This window comes from Meleagris gallopavo, chromosome 3 (genome assembly GCF_000146605.3).
Source record: "Meleagris gallopavo isolate NT-WF06-2002-E0010 breed Aviagen turkey brand Nicholas breeding stock chromosome 3, Turkey_5.1, whole genome shotgun sequence".
In the NCBI taxonomy this organism is placed as follows: domain Eukaryota; kingdom Metazoa; phylum Chordata; class Aves; order Galliformes; family Phasianidae; genus Meleagris; species Meleagris gallopavo.
This window is the reverse complement of record NC_015013.2, coordinates 1,851,764-1,858,715: the sequence shown is the minus strand read 5'-3', so window position 1 is coordinate 1,858,715 and position 6,952 is coordinate 1,851,764. Positions and strand designations below refer to the sequence as shown.

At 37.3% G+C, this 6,952-nt stretch overlaps 1 long non-coding RNA gene across 1 annotated transcript in view; it reads left to right on the top strand.

The window, feature by feature from the left end:
* Window positions 1–1,205: 1,205 nt before the first annotated feature.
* The window catches only part of LOC109366938, an 8,566-nt gene continuing 2,819 nt past the window's right edge, over window positions 1,206–6,952 (top strand). Inside the window, exons 1-2 of the long non-coding RNA XR_004159360.1 lie at window positions 1,206–1,330; window positions 3,276–3,345. This is a non-coding gene — a long non-coding RNA (uncharacterized LOC109366938). The remainder of the gene's footprint in view (window positions 1,331–3,275; window positions 3,346–6,952) is intronic.

The following is a 6,952-nucleotide window of genomic DNA, read 5'->3' as shown; positions in this document are numbered from 1 at the left end:
GCAAGCCTATCCAGTACCAAAAGCAAACCAGGCATATACTATCAAGGCATTTCCCAAGCTGATGTCTGCCTATGGGACACCTCAAGTCATCGAGAGCGAAAAGGGACTCATTTACTGGTGCAATGATACAACGCTGGACAGAAAGAAACACCACCGAATGGCAATTCCACCTGCCATATAATCCAACGGGGGCAGGCCTCCTTGAAAGTTATAATGGTATTCTTAAGGCTGACCTGAAGACAGACTCCCAGTCTCTGCAGACTACAGGCAACATAGGCCTCCCCGCTTAGGATCCAAATTATGGGCACTGATAATCGAGTAAGACCCCAGATTGGCAATGAAAATAACCTTCTGTTCCCTGCTCCTGAGAATTTAGATCCAAGTATCCATAGGATAAAAATGCCTTCGAAGGTGCAGGTCGGACCGAAGTGGTGTGGCCTACTTGCACCTTGGGGGTGATTGTCGGAGGTGGGAGGCTTGATAGTCCCTCCGGTTATCGGTATGTGGCCTACTGATATTGTTCTCAACATTCCAATCTTTATTGCTAAAGGGACCCCCATCATGTCACTTTGGCAGATCAGGACAACTCTTTTGGTGCCATATATAGTTAAACAGCTGCAGATATCTGGCCAAAAGGTACAGACGACCAGGGCATACCCAGTACAAGCTGAAGTGTTGACCCGGGATTGAAATACGGCCTGTATCTTGCCCTGGAGGGCAGACCTTCCCCTCCTGACATCTTTGAAACATCTGTATTACTCCCTGTGAATCTTTGAGCCTCTAGGACCACCAGAAGGAACAAAATATCCTCCTGGCAGCATCCCAGTGTTGCTGCCAGATCATGTGTGACACCCAGTGATGACCTACGGTAGGACTGATGAAACATAGATGGACTTGCTCCTCATGATTACATGCCCCTTGTAACACCATCAAGTACTGGCCCGTGGAAGAACCTGAACTTTCACCAATCATCGTTCGCCTTAAATTGTGTCAACATACATCATGATGGGAAACTGTATGGGAGTTGCGATGTGTCAGGTCTCTGATAGGGAAAGCTCACCCTTTAGTTAACCCAATCATTGGTTCATGCCGTGAAGGGGTGGAGTGTACGGGAACTATTGATCACAGCCTGAACCTCTGATTGGCCACCTGAGGCAAGCAATGAGTCAGCCATGGGAACACAGATGAAGGCAATTCACCTGTGCTACTAGGAAGGAGGAGAGTCTGGCTCTCCCTCTCCTAGATCCCATTTAAGAGCTGACTACCAATGAGGAAGGATCTCTTTCTGGCGACTGTTTCTTATGGTGTTTACTGTGAGCCTATGATACTGGTGAGCATTTCCATTTATTTTGATTATCTTTCCATTGCGATAATCTTACGAAGCCTAACCTTTGTACACCTATTGATTATAGAGGCCCATAACCTGCATTATTACCGTAGTAGTATGAGTGTTACAGTTTTCTGAGAAAGTAATAAAAAGGAGTAAAGAAATTTATCTTGTTTTGAGAAACATTGATTTCTCCAAGCTTTTTGAAGAAACATTAGACTAGAGAAGCTGTGATTACGCTGTATAATCATTCTTAATGCTTCTTATCTGCAACATCAACATTTTTTTTTTTTTCCACCTATTTTTATAATGAATACATGTCAGAATACCGTACCCATGAGTAGATAACTTTTTTCTTGAAAGGGTAACTTTTGACATTCTTGACATCAATACCTGAAATGCAGTTTGTGAGTCTTGGAAAAGGGAGGCAGAGGAAAAAAGGCAATATTTAGTCTGGATTTGATTAACATTACTCTGTTGTTTTCAGGTTGTTGCATAACTTATCTTCTAGAATGACGTGCAGTGCAGATCATAAAAAGGCCTTGGCAGAAGTTTTTAGTTATTACAGACTGGGAGAATTTTGTCTGCCTTTAAAATAATGTTCAGATACGAGTGTGTTAGAGATTTTGGCCACGTGAACAGACATGACCATTGTGGTAGAAATGCTAAGTCAGGGCTTGAAACAGCAACTGAGCACCTGGTAGTAAGGCAGGGCCAAGTAAGGGGAGCTCAAGTGCATGCAGTGCACATGAATGACCAGTACGAGTAGAGCCAGGATCTACCCCTTCCCAGATCTCATTTAAGGGTTGGCAGTGGAGGTGAGGATATCTCATCTGGAGATTCCTGCATAGCTGAGGCTTTCCAAGGATAACTAGCTTTTTTTTCCTTATTTCTGTGCCCATTACTGTTCTGTTTAGCAAGTTCTCACTCACTGCAGCTGGGATCTTGCTGCTTTGCTATCACTGTCGTGCTTTTCATTGTGTTACAACCACTAATTAAAGTGGCTTGCTAAAACTTACAGGACAAGGACAATGTTTAAGTGAGCCAGGATATATTGTATTTAATCTTTTTCTTCTTTCTTCTTTATTCTGTAGAAGCTGATTCAGGAAAACTTAATCTGTAACATTCCAAGGGGAAATCTCTCTGAAGTTATGACTACAAGCAGGCCAACAAAAACTGAATCTAATGTAGAAGTTTAGGACCATATCAAAAGACAGTTAAGTTAGTGAACTGGACTACCTGCATGAGTGAGCTCACTGGAATTCAACAAAATCCTCAAAATCTCAATTTTAATTCCATACAAATTTTCATTTCTTGTTGCATTTTTCAAAATGTTTAATACTACGTATACTTTATACTATATATACTTATAATAGTTTAATCCATCTGTAAGAGATAAATTATGGTTAGAGTTCACAATATTTTTAGAAGATATGTGCAGGTTATTTGACAAATTCAAGGGGAACTTACAGCGCTTTACTTGTTAGTTGTTATTGGAACAGATGGATGTGTTTCGCCCATTCATCTTGCTCCATGTCCTTCTGAATTATTAGTAAATATATCAGACAAACAAGATGGTGAGACTAATTTTTTATTGTATTTAAAGATGATGTTTATGCAATATAGTATACTTTGCATCTATTATCTGAACATTTGTATTAATAATATCAGTATGGCTCATAATTTCAGGAAATTGATCAGTCTCATCCGTGAAAACAATTCTGTGAAAATTCATTTATCATAAATATTACATTTCGAAATAGTGTGCAGACAGTACAGTGGATATTATTTTTTATTAGTATTATAATACAGTTATGTAGTCAAAAAAGTTAGTTACAAAAAAGTAGGCAAAATATCAAGGAGAATTTTTTTTTCTTCTTAAATTATATTTGAGTGTCCGCTGAAGTGAAACGGGATTTCTTTCAACTTTTATTGTTTTTGGATTAAGGTTCTGCAAAAAGAAGCTTGTTAGCTAAGCAGAATGTGTGATGTGAATTCAAGTGTACATACTGATTCAGGTAGGTTCTATAAAACTATTACAGAATTGCTCTTAATAGAACAGAGTGAAAGTTATGATTCCGTTTTAACTTTGATTAAGGACGTGTGTACCTTGGAATTAGCTACTTATTGGTGTCTGCAAAGATGAAAACATCTCTGTATGTTTATAAAGAACAAACACTTCTTTTTTTTTTTTTATTTTTTTTAGAAAGCGAAAGTGTATGACAACTAGAGAGATGAAGATATTAAAAAAACAAACATTTATCTCTGACTCTAATTATAGGTATATATCCCTAAATTTATACATCTTTAAGAACTGTGACCAATGTTTCAAGGAGCCTAAACTCTAGAAATATTTCAGTAAACTTCTGTTAGCTCAGTGTTTACTGATTCATGCTAAAATTAAATGCAAGAAATAAATATCTTTACTGGGTAACTTATTTGACTTGAGTTTAGTGTTATCATAAAATTATGGAATCTCTTGAGTTAGAAAGTCATCTAGTCCAACTCCCTTGAAATGAATATGAACAGGTTGCTCAGGTCCAGTCTGACCTTGAATGTCTCCAAGGATGGGTAATCCATCCACCACCTCTCTGGGTGATCTGTTTCAGTGCCTCACCACCTTCATAGTAAAAACTTCTTTATATCCGATGTGAATTTATCCTTTTATATTTTAAAACCATTTACAGTTGTCCTATCACAACAAACCTTGCTGAAGAGTCTGTCCTCTTCCTCCTTATTGCCCTCCTTTAGATACTGAAAGGCTACTATCACATCTCCCCAGAGCCTTCTCTTTTCCAGGCTGAACAGTCCCAGGTTTTTCAGCCTGTCCTCACAGGGGAGGTGTTCCATTTCTGCTCATGCTCTAACAGATCCATGCCTCTCCTGTACTTGAGAACTCCACATCAGGATGGAGTACTCCAGATGTGGTCTCACCAGTGCAGAGCAGAGGGGCAGGATCATCTATCTTGACCTGCTGACCACAATTCTTTTGGTGCAGTCCAGGACAGGAGTGGCTTTCTGTCCTGTGAGGGTACACTGCTGGTTCGTGTCCAGCTTGCTATCTACGGGTACTTTTATGCCCATTTTGGCAGGGCTGTGCTCTGTCCTTATGTCTTTCGACTTGTACTGATAGCAGGGTTGGTTGCCATTATCCATGTGCAATACTTTGCACTTAGATTTTTTTGAACCTCATGAGGTTCTCTTTGTCCCACTGCTAAAGGCTAAGTCTTTCTGCATGACATGACATCCCTCGGTCATGTTGATCTTATCACATAGCTTGTCGTCATACACAAACTTGATGAGAATGTACTTGATCCCAATGTCAGTGTCATTGCTGAAGATATTAAGGAGCATTGGTCCCTGAGGAACACCACTTGTTACCACCTCTATCCAGCCATTGAGCCACTGACTACCGCTCTCCAGGTATGACTCACAAACTTTGTTCGTTAGTCACCTTTCAAATCCACGCATTTTCTATTTGAAAAGAAGGATACTGTGGGGACTATGTCAAAGCCTTTACTGATCTTCAGATAGATGACATCAAGGATTTTCCTCATCCACTGGTATAGTTATGCCATCATGAAAGCCACTAATTATCTTTTCAAAATTAGTTCTTATTTGTAACATTGAACTATGCATTATAATTTGTATTTTCTTTACATAGCAGTATCTAATAGCTTTTACCTGAAATGAGCTTGTTTCTGAAGAAACAAAAATTTGATTCACTACTTTTGAACATTTTAAATTTTTTCTTTGTCAAATCCTAACCATTTTAAATGTGTGGGTTTTCTTCAGTTTTATTTATTTTGGGGTGTAATTTTATAAATTAACGCATATTTTGTAAAGCAAACAAGTGTCTGGCAGTTAGTATATAGCATGATAACAGAATTGCTCTTTGATTTGCATAGTAGTGTTCCTGTTACAAATTCTGCTTGCCAGTCTTGAGATTAAACTCTTTTATAGCTAATGAGTGTGTTAAGTTAAATTATGTGAATCTGCCTAAAGCACTTTCTTCTTGTATCAAGCAGTCTCGGAATTCTATAGTAATCCTTCCTTCTTAAAACTTTGGAATTGTTTTTTAGACACAGTCTTCGTTTCTGTATTTACTTGTTACAATATCAGTATGTTTTATGTACTTTGATATATTCAATGAAGTGTACTAGCACAGTAAAATATCGTGGCTCAGTATTAACTGATTCATAGCAAAGAAATATATTTCCAAGAATAAATAAGAATTTTTTTTTTCTTTTCATTCCATATTATTAATTTCTTCTTCTAAAATTCAAGATTTGAAATGTAACAGTCCACGACTTTTTTCAGGGAATAATTCTTCCAGAAATTTAGAAAACAAAAGTTTATGGAGCCAAAACAATACATCTGAGACAAGGACCACAGTACTCAAAAATCTTCTTTCTGGTCAGTTCAAAAATCAGTTCAACATAATCTTTCTTGTTCTTCTTTGTATTTAAGTTCTGAAATGCTTTGGCTTATGACATGGTTGTCCAGCTTCTTGGCTTGCCTGCGCCATATCTGCCCATGACAATTTCTGTCTGCTCATATAAAATATACGATAGTCTTAATGCATAGAAGTAACAAAATTTATCTTTGTGTTTTTATAAAAACATAAAGAACATGAAGCAACAAAATCATAAAACTAGTTTGACGTTGTTTTGGTGAAACTAATGCATCAAGCTGATTTGATGACAGTGGTTCCTAGTCAGTTCTCAAGGTGTTCATCAGATTTTTGATGAAGTATTACTTTTCCTGTGTTTCACCGTTGGTAATAATTACTCACAAATGTATGTACTGCCAAGAAGTGATGACATGAATAAGGTGCAACTGTGAAGAGAGGGATATTTTTCTCTGGTAAGATAGGGCTTATGAAAGAAGGTAAAGAGACATGACTAATTTTTTTTCGTTGAGTTGAATGTCTGATTACATCTCTATATATTCCATTTGAAAATTTGCAAGTAATGTATTTATGTTGATTGAAAATGGAGTCACAAGTATATAAAAAATTATGATTTTTTGGAAGTCTTGAATCCTATTTTCATATTTCTTTCTCAAAATGGAAAGAGCAGCTGCTTATTTTTCACTGTTCACAGAACTGTGTTTAGCCACTGTATCAAAATGCATGAAATTACTTGCCATAACTTGAGCTTGTTATTGTTTGAAATGCTACTATTGTCTGACACATAACACAAATAAGGTGATTTTTCATCTTGGGGATGCATGTCTCTCTCATTGAAATGAGCGGTCAAATCCAACGGAAATGCTAAATCTGTTAACCATTTTTAATCTTCTCATTCCGGCACCATTTTTTCCTTTGATTGTGCAAAGGATTTGATCTGACGTTGTAAAATCTTTTTAGTGTTATACCCCAACTTAGCCATCTTCCTTCTTCTGAAGGAAGTATAATCAGCATCCACACTTTTAAGGAGCTCCTAGAATTGGCAGTGATTCAATCCCTTGAACTTTATGAAATTCTTAGCTTTGAAGTTTTTCATTACATTATCCATTTTTAAAGCTTTTACACATAAATTTCTTGGCCTACATTGCAGCAGTGTTTCATCAAATGAGTTACCAGATGTAATTGCATCATCTTCTATTAATTTTCTACGTTTT